At 40.5% G+C, this 13,766-nt stretch overlaps 1 long non-coding RNA gene across 3 annotated transcripts in view; it reads right to left on the bottom strand.

The window, feature by feature from the left end:
* Positions 1–13,766, bottom strand: part of LOC136697778 (uncharacterized) — an 85,144-nt gene that overhangs the window by 42,625 nt on the left and 28,753 nt on the right. For all 3 annotated transcript variants that reach the window (XR_010802748.1, XR_010802749.1, XR_010802747.1), the window contains one exon: positions 8,503–8,592. This is a non-coding gene — a long non-coding RNA (uncharacterized lncRNA). The remainder of the gene's footprint in view (positions 1–8,502; positions 8,593–13,766) is intronic.

Here is a 13,766-nt window from a genome sequence, read left to right as displayed (position 1 = left end):
ATGAACATTTTTGTAAATAATATTGGAGAATTACAAGAGACTCCAAAGTTTCCAAAGAAGACTTTTTTTTTCTATTTTAACCCCAAATGTGGGTGCAGTTCCCCTTAACCACATGGTGTTTATGTTTGTTTAGAATCCAAATGTTTGGATTTAGAGAGTAGCTTTTGATAAACACTTAAATGGAAGCGAACTGTGTGAACCCTCCTCAACCTGCTTCTCAAGAAAAGTCAAGCATCTAATTCCAGCCACAAACAAAGATGTGATTTTCTTGAGATAATCTCCCTCTCCCCAACCTTCCCACTCTTCCTCCTCCTCCTCACGTTCCCTCCTCCCCACATTCGCAGCCCCTCCCCTTTCCAAAAGTTACAAATCAGGTTGCTTCCAGCGGCACTGATCAAAGTGGAACGAAAGCGGTGCTTGTTTCTCGCGGGGGGTGAGGGGAGGCCTCCAGCCTCGGCTCCTGAATTAATTTCTAGATGAAAATGTTGGTTTCTTTTTTCTTTCCTTTTTTCTCCCCCCTCCTTTGCGTGCACTATCCAGTGATGTTATAAACACCGCCGCACCTCAGGCACCCAGCCACCATTCTCTGACCTTGCTAAACATTCAGGTGCAATTAATTATTTTAGCGAGATCTAGCGACTGCTTCAAACCGATTAACCTCCCTTGGGGCTTTGGACATTATTTTAAAAACACTTTCCTTTCATGAATTTTAATCATCTCAAAATGTATTGATTAATTATTAATTAGGCAACTTTAAATGATGCCAGGTGGGCATAATTTCAAAAAGAATAGGCAAAAAACCTTTTGGGGCCCAAGTTCTCCAAAGTACAGACGCTGTGAAAACACACTGGATTCTTTCATGTTCAAAAGCTAGCCTCGTCCTCGCAAACTAGGTCTCTGCTCTTATTTGGACAGGGAGATAGTGGGGAAGGGAGAGTGTGGACAATTTTCCCCCTTCGTTTTATTTGCAAGAGGCGGCAGTTTGAAGTTTTTTAACCCCTCGGATGTGTTTGAAATTGGGTTCGCTTTATAAATAAGACACAGAGCATCTGCTTAATGGCTGCCATGGAGAGCCAGTGTGGACGAGAAAATGGTTGAATCTGTAAAGTGTATAAAATGGCCATTCAAACCAAACGCTCAAATTAGCCCCGACTCTATTAGAACCTCCTAGGAATAACTTCATTCTCTGGAAGTGCAGCACTGTGTAAACTGCCCTACACATTCCAGAACACTGAGCTGAAACTGACTTTCACTTACGACACGATATTTTTCTTAAAAGGTATTTCCCAGTAGAAATACGAACACTAAAGTTCTGTCCACAACCAATTAGATTTTTACGAACAAAAAAAACAAACACTGTTATTCGCACACTTTCAGACACAGCCTATGTATTTTAATGATGCGTGTCCACTTGCATCTGTCTCTCCCTGCAGGAAAAGATCTACACTAATACAAATTAATATACAGAAAATTAGCATATGATTTATCCAAGTGAGTACAAGGCTATTATTCTTCAGTAAAAACATCAAAAGTAAAATTAGAGCGGCTCAACCACAGTCCGACATGTAGCAGACGTATCTGAATGTGGAAACGAAAGTGAAAATGCAGTGTCTTCACTGGTGCATTCTTGTACACACTGGTGATCACTACTTATGGTGACTGCATGTCTCTTTTTTTCCACTAAAATTTCACTCCAAATTGGCACCAATCAAGCACGTTTCAACCTAGATATATGAGTCATGATATGATATATATGATATATGATATATAAGTCAACTAATGCTACTTTTCAAAATGCTGCCAACACTTCACCACTGGACAGCTCACCACGCTTGGAGGAGAACACTAAATCCTGAGATGTTACATCACGTGCTTGTGAACAGACGAGCAGACCATTCTGCCCAGTCCTGCTCTCTCTCAGACTCCAGATTTCACATTTTTGAGGCGTCACCAGGGATTGACCTTCAAACTCCGAATGCCTTGGGCCTGGATGTTATGGCCATGGGTAAACAAGGACGTAGCTCACTGTTCCTGAATCTGCCGAGGCACCAGTTACACGTCTGTTTCAACACAATCCATTTGCCATGTGTTCTGTTTATCTGATCTTTCACCGTTATTTTTGCCACTCTTCACTGCACAGGGTCAGATCCCGTGGACTTCGAGATTCCATTCAGAAAGATACAGTGGCGCTCACACGGCAAACGTAACATGGAAAATCATCTGTAGTCATTCAACACTTCAGAGCTGCTTCACTGTCCCTGAACTTAGACTGTATGAATTTACATATGGAGCTGGACATTCTCTGATCTAAACCACCAAAACAGTTCAGAAAAAAGGCAATTAACCATAAAAAAAAGGACTAATCAGAATTCACTTTGTGGAAATATTAGCCCTTTCTTATTACTGAAAAATCAAGCTTAAAATGCAGCTATGTGGTTCAACCAAAATTTCCCAGAACCCAGTTGAAATAGATGTATATTAACCTCTCTAGCAAGTCCTGAGTGAAAACAGCAAATTACAAATTACCTGCCTGATTACCGCTGACCCCAAATATCCTGCAGGCATGAATATTCATTAGGAACTTCAGTTCTCTCTCACTCTCTCTCTAAAGAAAAAAAATATTAATTTCTCTCTCGACTCTCTCTCTCTCTCTCTGCACGGACTGCGAATAAGAATGATTAATGAAATTCTCACACATACAGATTCATCATTGGGGGCAGCTGGAATGATAATAAGGATCCAATTAAAGGCCCAGTAGGAAGGGAAGGAGTGGGGTGTCAGATTCAGACTGCGTTTGGCAGTCGTGGTGTGTCCGGATCCTACCTAAAATCACTGGGTCCTACTGCAACATCACACTTTAGTGAATGTTATTACTCATGATCCACTGCAGTCTGAGATTTCACACAGAAACCCTCCAGAAAAATAGGCCAGAAAAATAGAAACTTGCAACTGGAATCTTATTATCATTGGGACTATCTATACTTCACAGCGCTGACTGAGCACTGAATGAGCGAGAGGAAAAGCTTTATTATGCTTAATGTTTTACTGATTCAAGTGTGTCCCAGTTCTGTTTTGAAGTTTCTGACTTAAACACCTGTTGTTAACCTCTGAGTGTGTCATGAACGTGGACCAGGGAACTAGGGTTCAGGGAGGAATTTGGACCAAGTCAGTTATTCTGATAGTAGCCTTCATGGATATTGTTTTAATTTTCAGTCTAACAAGCTTCTCACTCTAATAAACTTGGTATAAATATTTCCAGAGAGCCTGTGGGATCCCGTGCAAAAAAAAATAAAAAATACAATGCAATCATGTGCAAATCAGTTAAACCCTGTATTTAATAGAAAATAGTATAAAGGCAACATTTTTAAATGTTGAATTTGAGAAGGTTAATTGTTTTTTGTAAAAACGTTTGCCAGTTTCGAATTTAATGCCAGCAACACACTCCAAAAAACTGTGTTGCGTCCCCTATACGTTTAACAACAATTTTTAAATGTTTGGGAGCTGAGGAGACCAGCAGCTGTAGTTCAGTTACAGTGGGTTTTTTTTTTCTTAAGTTTCATAACGCAACAATTATTTTAATTAGTGCCAGGTCTGGAATAGTTTAGTAAACTGACTCTTTTACTAAGGACCCCTGCTGTTGTAATCCCTGCAGAATGTGGATGGGCTTTGTCTTAGTGAACTGAGAAAGACATTGTCTCAAGTGTAGCGTTAGTCCACAATTTGTGTGTGTATATATTCACAGATATGCAAGTCACCCCTGCCATGTGCACTAATGCACCTTCATACAGTCACAGATGCTGGTTTTGAACTGTGAGAGTTTTGGTAAAAGTTTGGAGCACAGGACACGTCACCACTTCTCATTCCATCTTAAATGAACTGGACCTGTTTATATGTGGTTTCCTCTGTGCATTTGTTGAGTTGAGTTTTAACTTCTGGATGCAGTGAGGTGCTGCGTTCACAGACAGTGGTTTTGGAAAATGTTTTTGAGCCAAATCAGGACATTACAACATTTTGTTGCTTGCTCCAATGTTGCTGGCATCAAATTCAAATTTGGCAAAAAAAAAAGTTTTTTTTTTTTAATATATTTTTTAATTAAATGATTTGCTCATCATTGCATTGTTTTTTTTAACATATTGCAGTGTCCCTCCTTCTCTGAAAATGGGATTTGTGTATCATACACTTCTATACACAAGCTATACTCCTCTGTCCAATCACATATCACTAAAACTCATACTGTTTTAATCGTATTGTCATTGCTATTGTTTAGTAACCAGAAGAGTATAGAATTGAGACAGGGCCCCAATATTGATGTCGATTAGCTCTACTCTGTGTTTAAAGCTTGATCAAATCTTTATTGATTTGGCCCCACCATCCTTTTAAGGTTCCCTTGAGGTCAAAACAGTAAGGAAAGGACCCCTGAATGTTTCCCCGAGTCAAACAGCAGTCAAACCGGGCTACGACTCTTTTAACCTCACTGCTTTGGCCGCTTTTCCCCTTCTCCCCTCGCGCACTGCCATGTTTACCGAGGCCTAAATCGTGTTTTCGGTCGCTCTGCACCCCTGCTCCTCCGCTCTCTGCTTAATTTCATGTTCGGTTGGCTTCCAAGATGGCCTGTCTGGCAGCCAAATATTTGTGTTGGGGAGGCAGGGGAATGTATATGGCTGGGTACATACTCTTATCTCTCAGCTCTGCCACTGGAAAGGAAGGACGTGGGAGTGGGGTGGGGGTGTAGTGTACACGCCAAAGCCCCCCGATAAAAGCGTCCTGATAAATCCCTCAGACCAGCAACTGAGGATCAGACACACAGCGTTAGCCCCACTCTGTCTCACTCTCTCACTCACTCACCCACTCACTCACTCCACCCAGAACAGTTTTACAAGAGCTGCCCCTCTGCGTTTTGTACAGTTACAGGCAGAAGTTGGAGTCTGATCAAATTATATACTGGACCAGAGGATGACAAATAGAAACTGTGCTGTAAGAGATCTTTGAATCTACCAGGTAGATCAACGAGGTAGGTGTCTAACAGAGTGGACAGCGTGTGGGGCGCTGTGTTTAAAACTTCAGCAGCACCCTTGTGTCTGATCCACACATTCCAGTGCTACACCAAGTCAAGATCACTACAGTGACCCGCCATCCAAATAATCTCTCTCCTATATTGGCCCTGTCGTCTGTAGTACGAGCTTCACCATCATCCGTATGAAAAGGGGCTAGGTCTGAAGAGAAACAGATAACAAAACTGCACCTCTTAGTTCAGTGGAGGGAATAAAAAAAAGACAATGACTGCAACAAGGAGGTCATTTAGGTCTTAGAATTAGAATCGCGTCATTGGCCACGGTGCTACACACAAAGGAATTGGTCCTCCGCGTTTAACCCAATCCGTGAAGTGAAACACACATTTACACACACACACTTCTGAACACTAGGGGGCAATGAGCACACGCCTGGAGCGGTGGGTAGCACTAGCCACGACACTTCAGTCATGACCTGCCGGATCTGGGGATCGAACCTGAAACGGTTCCGGTTACATGCTCAGTTCCCTAACCTCAGGCCACAGCTTGTGGTCAAAATACCACAAGACTCAAACACAGGAGCACAGCCCTGTTCAGAACACCACATTTCAGCGCCTGTAAATTAGCCACAGCTAATGAGCTACAGCTCAGACGCACTGAACAAATTCCAAAGTGTTTGTTTTATCCTTTATTTTATTATTTAGCTAGCTCACAAAAAACTAATCTTATTTCAAAGTTTATGTATATAATGGGACTAATGGTAATACAAATTATGGCTAAATAAAATGTATATTTGTCTGTTAGGAAAATTAGACGCAAAGCACATAACCACTGGTGTTTTAAGATTATGTAAAAATCTATAAAAGGGTACAAACCTGAAGCACACACCTGTGCAATGCACTAGCACTAACATTAGCATGCTAGCATCACCTTTAGGCTCATTCGCTAATATGCTATTATGGACCTATTATGGATCATAGCATCCATTTAATGTGTGTGTGTGTGTGTGTGTGGATGACATCCAACAAAATCCCGTTTGTTAATCAGCTCCCTGAACAAAAACTCTGTAAGAGAGAGGAGGATGTTTGTCTATGAATGAATGAATGCATGAATAGGATGGATAAAACACACGCGTGCACACACACACACACACACACACACACACACATACCCAAAAGCTTGTGTTGAATGAGACAGATTAACATTTGTTCTGTTACATGCTTCTCTCTGTCACACACACAATAACTTTGCTTGTGCTAATTAACAATTAGCAAAGACTCGCTGGCTAATTGTGTTATTCCTCGTAATTAAGGGGCTAATTACGAGAATGTCAATTTAGATTTAATTACTCAGAGCTTTGTTAATTCCCAGTGAGCATAAGTTAGTGCTTTTCCTACCCCCTTTTTTCCCCCTGTCTGTTCGTGGAATTTTTTTTTTTTTAATAATAATAATAATAAAATAAAATAAAAAAAAACCCTTTGACGCTTTCCCAGGTCTCATGCTTTCTGGTTTAAAAAAAAAAGAGGATTTGGGGGTGGGGGTGGAGGGTGAATGTAAATATAAAATAAATGAGAGAGGTGTTTGAGCTTCCCAGATCTGTTATCGAGACTGGGAGGCTTAACGATTAATGAAAGGCTTTACCTCTGGGCTTCCAATTAGTGAGATTTTTTTTTCCAAGCCAGGATATAAAAATGGAATATATATATAAATAAAAAGACCCACCAGCCTTTTTCTTCTGTGTCTTAGTGGGGATTAATTCTAATATGTCATTATCCATAGTGCTCTCATTGAGACTATACCAATATTTCAATATACCGTCTTAAAGCATACACAGGCCTGTTAGATAACCTCCCAGCCTTTACATGCAGCTCCTCCTGCCTTCTCTGCTTCAAGGAGAACGCCACCAACTGTTCCGAATTTCATCATAATTAAGCTGTTCCCATGTAATCAGGGTCATCCAGAGTGCTTGGACGTGAAGTACGTCCATCGTCAGAACTGTGGATTGTAACCAGGCGTCCATTTACACTGCGTAATGCTTGAGACGTAGCTTCAGAATGGTTTTAAATTCATTTTTTTGACGTCACACTACGGATATACCATTAGAAAATGGTATATCACTGCTCCTGGCTCCTATAACCAACTGCACACACAGTTTCTCTTTAAGCGACTAGGTTTGTACCCTATTGAATCAAGCTGAAATATGGAGTTGAATTACACACTTTTTCAGGATCTTAAACGGTCCTGAGGTTTCCGTTCCATCAGCAAGACTCTCCATCCGACCACTACTTGGTGCTATTGTCTCACACATGGTCCAGACTTTTGCACGTGGAAAAGAATTGGGCCCCCTACCCACATTATAACCTGCTCCCCACCCCCCACCCTGCACACTTCCTTTACCTCTTCTGTTCTTTCAGTGTAAGCACTCTGATTTTCATCCTAACTGCCTGACTCCTTCAAACCGCTGCCAAAATACCATAAGACAGGGTTATAATATATATAATTATACCCACTTACATTAGCCATTATGCCAGTGGAGCATTCCTCGGAAAATGACACACGACCTGTCAAGACTTCATTCACGCCATTAATAAGCATCATTAGTGTCTAGTTTGAATACCCCTCTTGCACATTGCAGTCATTTCAACATGTCATATATTTTAATTTGAGGCCAAAAATAGCTGTGAGGATATTATGCACTCTCTCAGCTAGTCTTTGTGATCTCTTAATGGCCAGGAAGTTCACTGTGTGACCTTGGATTTCAATCTCTCTCATTCTCCCTCTCTCCCTCTCTTTCTTTGGTTGGCATTTAAAACTATCAGCAGGGCCCTCAAACCTTAAGATGAAAAAATAAAAAAGCGAAATGAAAGAAAAGAAGTGGCTTTGTCCTTGTTGTTGTTGTTTGTGTGTGTTCTTATCAAAGTTCAGAAAAACTTGCATCATATTCCCAACAGAAATAAAAAAATAAATTGGCAATAATTATCTGTTTTTAACAAACCACGAGGGAAACGGCACAATGAAAGTGGATCGAGACAAATAGGAACGTTACACAAATTCTCCCTTGACCTGGATAATTTGGATTCAATAACAGCATCCTTTCTCCATGCTTCTGTTTCATTGTCCCCCAACTGAGCTGCTGCTGCTGATGCTGTTGTTGATGTGTTTCTGATGAAAGGAAATCTCTCAGCGTTGCTCAAGTGGCTAGTGAACCTCCCACAGGTGCAAGGCTTGGAAACAGAGTGTGAGAGAATAAAAAAAAAAAAAAAACGTTTGATGTGAGTAAGTCATTAACTTCTCCTCGCCTTGTTTACTGGCTTTGACAAAAGCAGCTTAAGGGGCTAATTAATTGTAAAAGCTTGGCACAATGGTTAATTAACGACACACTGTAGCCAGTGATGTACCTTGGCATTTTGCTTTTTATTTTATTTTATTTTTTTTTTATAGTGCCTGCCTCACCCACCCACCCACACAAACACAACTGCACGCGCACACACACCTCTTAAATAGGGCCTTTCCAAAGATCCATTTCTCAAACACATCTTTGGGGGCAGGAAAGTGGCTCGCTGACATTTACAGGAGGCTGGGCCTGTGGGAACAAGCAGAGAAATCCACTCATAACTGTACCACTGAAATCACACACACACACACACACACACACACACACACACACAGGAGTACTGGAGGTAAAGGATCCCACTGTATCACACTGTAAACCTACAGGTGCTTGATTAAACAGCCAAAGAGTTGCTATGTTTCATTTGTTCATATGTGGTTCACAGATTAAAATCAAGGGCCGTGTGTTACTATAAAATAATACACTATATTTGGGGTTTATATTTGTGGTTCATGTCCAAATGTTTGTAGACACCTCTTCTAATAAGTGATTTCCTCTCATTCAACTCTGTAAAAAATAATTTAAAAAAAATCACTAATACAATTAAATAATATTTAATTAGGCAATAGGCTGAAGAGCAGTGTAATAATGTAAATCAGAACTTTAAGGTAAAATATTAGGATAGTTTTTGTATGTATTTGTTGGTTTGTTTATAGTAACATTTCTTGTAATTCATCAGAAATAAAGGAATGTATAACTCTTTATATATATATATATATATATATATATATATATATATATATATATATATATATATACTCAAAATAATATATATTTCTATAATTTGTTAAAAAAGAAACCAAGCCACATAACTTGTGAACATAGAAATACAAAATAAAAGTCTGGTTTGAAATGGACTATATGGCATCAATTTGACTACAATTAATATAAAATACTCCTGAATGTTCCTGAATTAAAGGTAATATTAAATATATCAGAGAAACATATCACAACAGTGGATGCTTGAGGTTATACGTGATGTTAGCATAATGCTAAACTGCCTATAAGCGTTCATTACCAGTTAGCTACGTTAGCATTGTAGCTCCAGCAGAGGACACCAAATATACCCAGAGCTTTAAGCAAAGCTTAAACTGCAGCATGATACAAACTTTTACACTTCACACTTTGTTATAATTAACAGCTGAGCATAAAAAAGAAGCATGACATTTTGTTTGAAGTCATTAATAAAAGTGTCCTATATCTTCGTGGCTAGCGATGGTAGATGTGTTAAAGCTGATGATTGATAGGGAACTATTCTCCCCATCGTTTACCAAAAACGGGAGGGACGTTCAAATGTCACCCTTCTTCTCCTGGGACACAAAGATCCAGGCAAAAAGGAGGAGGGGGAGGGAGGGGAAAAAAAGACAACAACAACTTTAAGGTAATTAGTATTCCGGCTGTCACCCTCGTTTTATCTTGTCACCTCCAGTTGGAAGATCACACCGAGGCTTGTCCTGCTTCCCTGCTCCATGCCAGGCTGAATTGCTCACCTATTTAGCACGGGTAGAGGACCAATTAATCCTATGTGACTTGGCTTCCCAGCATGTGGCGCCCTGACCCTGAGCCATGAATCGCTCCCACCCACTGTTCTCTGCACTGATTCCACTCTACTGATTAACCCCTAGCAAACAGCACACTTTGTTTATACAGAGATTTCCAAACGAAGCCATTTTATATTCATCAAGATTTGTTCCATATTTTCTACTATAGTAATATACACAGTTATTTTAGAAGTGATAATTCTGGAACCGATCTGGCTGTATTATATGCATTATTATTTTCATGCTGCACTCTTTTGTCACAGCTTCTCGATGACTACTCATGCTTTCAGACCCAATACTTTGAGCCGTCTTCTCATACTTGGGTTTTTCAGATATAAAGCATGGGGATTTGCTCTTCTCCTGTCTTTTAAAGATTAAATCTTTAAGTCGTGTTTGTCTGAGGATGTCCATGTTGGAGGTCTCCTCAGCTTGGGTGTAGCTTTGGGAATTTCACTCTTCCATTTCTTACACAAGTGCAGTATCTAGTACCTAAGTAGTACTTACTGTATGTAAAGGCTGACTGACTGGAAACACATTTACAAAAGCAGTGTTGTAAAAAAAACCTCAAAGCCTTACGAGCTCTAATCTCTGAAGAGACTGAAATATCGTGCTCTCTTTCCTGACCATTAGGACTCTGGACACCTGCTCTCCTTAGCAAAGCCACACAGTGCGTTAAAGTCATGGAGGTCGGAACGGAGGAATGGCAAACATGTCTTTCACTCCTAATCAGTGTGAAATAATTAAAAACCTGATCCAGTACAAATACGCCATGACCTTTCCCTGCATTTTCCCCATCTGTCTGAGGCATGGGTGGGGAGCCAGGCCATGACTTCTCCATGGAAATGTGCCAGACACGGACACCTTGGTTAAAATCTTTTAAAACTGCATCTTTTTTCTTAATTTTTACAGCACACAGCAAATGCAATTAATCTGGAGTGATCTACAATGTTTATCATGTCACAGATGTTGGTTAAAGCAACGTTAGGAGTCTTAGGGAATCATATTGGGGCACCGTAGTATTCCTGTCTACGCTGGGAACTGAACACATTGTAAAAAAAAAACAAAAAAAAAAAACAGCAGTAGCACCAATGCTGTAGTCGTATTTGAATTCTGATTAAAGACTAAATCAATGCCGATTTTGATTGTGTTGATTGAACAAAAATCTGAAATTAATCTTATTTTTTAATTGATTTTTCTTTTTAATGGAAATGTGTCAATATCCTTATTTTCTATTTATTTCTCTGAAGGAATAAAAGAGGGACATATTTGATCTATTCCGCCCCCTCAGTTAAAAATCAACGAATAACCTGTGAATGTGCATTAAAGCGTACAGATGTGTGTGTTCTCACCAGAGCACGGACTTATTCTGATTTAGAAAATCAATAAAATGGAAACAACCATACGACTCTAAGCCTGACATTAAATAAAATGTGTTGGACATTTCTCTCCCTCCGTGACCTCGAAATTAAGCAAAGCCAAGTGTTGATGTCCCTCGCGCCAAAAACAGTTCCCTTTGTGCCCGTGTCGCCTCGGTAGCATTTGAGTGACAGGCTCCGAGGTGGAATATATGTAAGAGAAGGGAGCCGGTGATAGAATTTGAATTTACATTTGAATGAGAAAAAGGGCTGTCGAGAGCCTTTTTTTTTCCCCTTTCCCAGTGACATATTTCTCCAATTACAGCAAATTAAATTCCTTCAATTAGGCCACTAATCTTTCAGCTCCCTCTCTCGTTGGTGCCGCTCGTGAGCCGAGGTGTCAAGTCTATTTTTCTCCCCTTGTATCACAATGTTTATATTTTTACGTGACACCTATGTGTCCTCTCTTGGCATTCTCATTACCTTAGTGTCATCAGCTGAGTTTCAGTAAGAAAAAAATATTAAAGTGAGAGTATTTCGTATGAGCTCTGGTTATTTTATGTGCAGCGTGCACCATTACTATTTATTGCTCAGGTCTTTTGTAACGGCGTCCAATTAATATCAGGATGGACAGTCGCTCTGGTCCTATATGTGAAGGCAATGTGCACAATGCTGGAAAATCCTGTGTCATTGCGACCACAGCACAGTGGTGCATCCACTGAAGAGCAAGGTCAAGCTGGTGCCACTGATTATCTGAAATTAATCAAAAGCTCAAAGGCAGCCTGCTGTAAATACGCTTTCACGAACTTCAGGGATTCTTTTCATCCGTTGGCAGGTGAAGACGGCAAAATACCATCAAAGATCTTCAGAATTAAAAATGCAGTTCACACCGTAATCATGTTCTTAAAGTTGTTATTTTCTGGCATATTGTTCTACACCATCATTCAAATGTGTCCCACGTGAACTGCTTTTCTTTTATTCAATAACTTACACAACGTGGATCGGAATGTTCTAATTATAACAAAAGACTTAAACATTTTAAACAGTAAACAACGTGGTTACAGCGTCTAACTGATGATGTGTTCATTCAGAAGAGTCTGAATGTGCAAAATAACCCTGAAAGTACCTGGTTGGTATTTAATATCCACCCTATGTCTTTATTAAAGCTGTGTTTTTCTGAAGTACTCAGAGAAATCTGCAGGTGTATTGTTCCACAACAGTGTGTGTGTGTGTTCAGTTTAGAGGTTGGTTGCCATTTCTCACAGTCAAAGTGATGCTGAGGTCTGGACACTGGTGTGGACCACTCCACTGATCTATTTTAATTTATTTCTTACTTTTAATAAGTGGATTATCTTCAGATTATAATTAAAACCATACAATATTCACTTAAGAATTATAAGAATCGTTTATTTATGAAATGACCTCTGGCTTTTGCGTAGTGCAGTACATGTACACCACAGGCATTATACAGGTACAGTCAGAAAGGTCAGGGTGAGAGAGAGAGAGAGAGAGAGAGAGAGAGAGAGAGAGAAAGCGAGAGAGAGAGACAGAGAGAAACAGAGAGAGAAAGAGAAAGAGAGAGACACAGAGAGAGAGAGAGAAACAGAGAGAGAGAGAGAGATATTAAACTGTAGGGGCCCTTCACTCTGCCTCTGAACCATAAGGGTCCAGGTTCTCGCTCACCCATCTCACCCATCCCCTCTCCTTCAGCTCTCCTCGGTGGTCCGCCATGATTGGCAGAGAAGTTAAGTGCCATTTGACACCTGAGAGGGTGAAAATTTGTACGAGTGGACCGTAATGAATTGGAGATGTCGACGCAATTAAAATCACTGTTAATTTCTCCAGGGAGATTGGGCCTCCCATCCTCCTGCTTTCACCACCACCCCTCCCCACATCCCTCCCACCCAAAGCCCATGAATCATAGTATGGAGGGAGGGATGGAGGGGATAGGTGGATGAAGAATGAGTCATCGACTTTCCTGGATACCAGCCCCCACCCCCCCACACCCCCAACAACTCTCCTTCAGCACCCTCTCACACATATATATGGAAATGAAAAGACACGAGAGAAGGATGGCGGATGACAAGGCCTGTCAGCTGCTGAGCACATTTGATTAGGAGACGCCACCTTCCTCCCTCCATCCCCCTGCCTTTCATTATACGCATATTACTTGGCATTACATTAAGATAGGATCACAGCACTCATAATATCTTCATCAGCCATTTTTTATGTGCACTAATGGAGCTGATGCATTGTTTCAAAGAGGCAGAGAAGACGCGGAGCCCCCGTCCGTCAGTCGTTTTGATCTTACATTACATTACTAGCTCGAGCACTGGACAGAGAACAGGCCAAGAGGTCAGGGAGGTCAAACGACCGTAGAGTAAGGCAACATCTACATTACAACAACAACGTCTCTCTGTAAAACCATAGCCGTATTTCCACATCCAATAATTTTGCATATTAGCATCAA

This window comes from Hoplias malabaricus, chromosome 5, assembly GCF_029633855.1.
Source record: "Hoplias malabaricus isolate fHopMal1 chromosome 5, fHopMal1.hap1, whole genome shotgun sequence".
Taxonomy (NCBI): Eukaryota; Metazoa; Chordata; class Actinopteri; order Characiformes; family Erythrinidae; genus Hoplias; species Hoplias malabaricus.
This window is presented reverse-complemented; position numbering and strand designations above follow the sequence as displayed.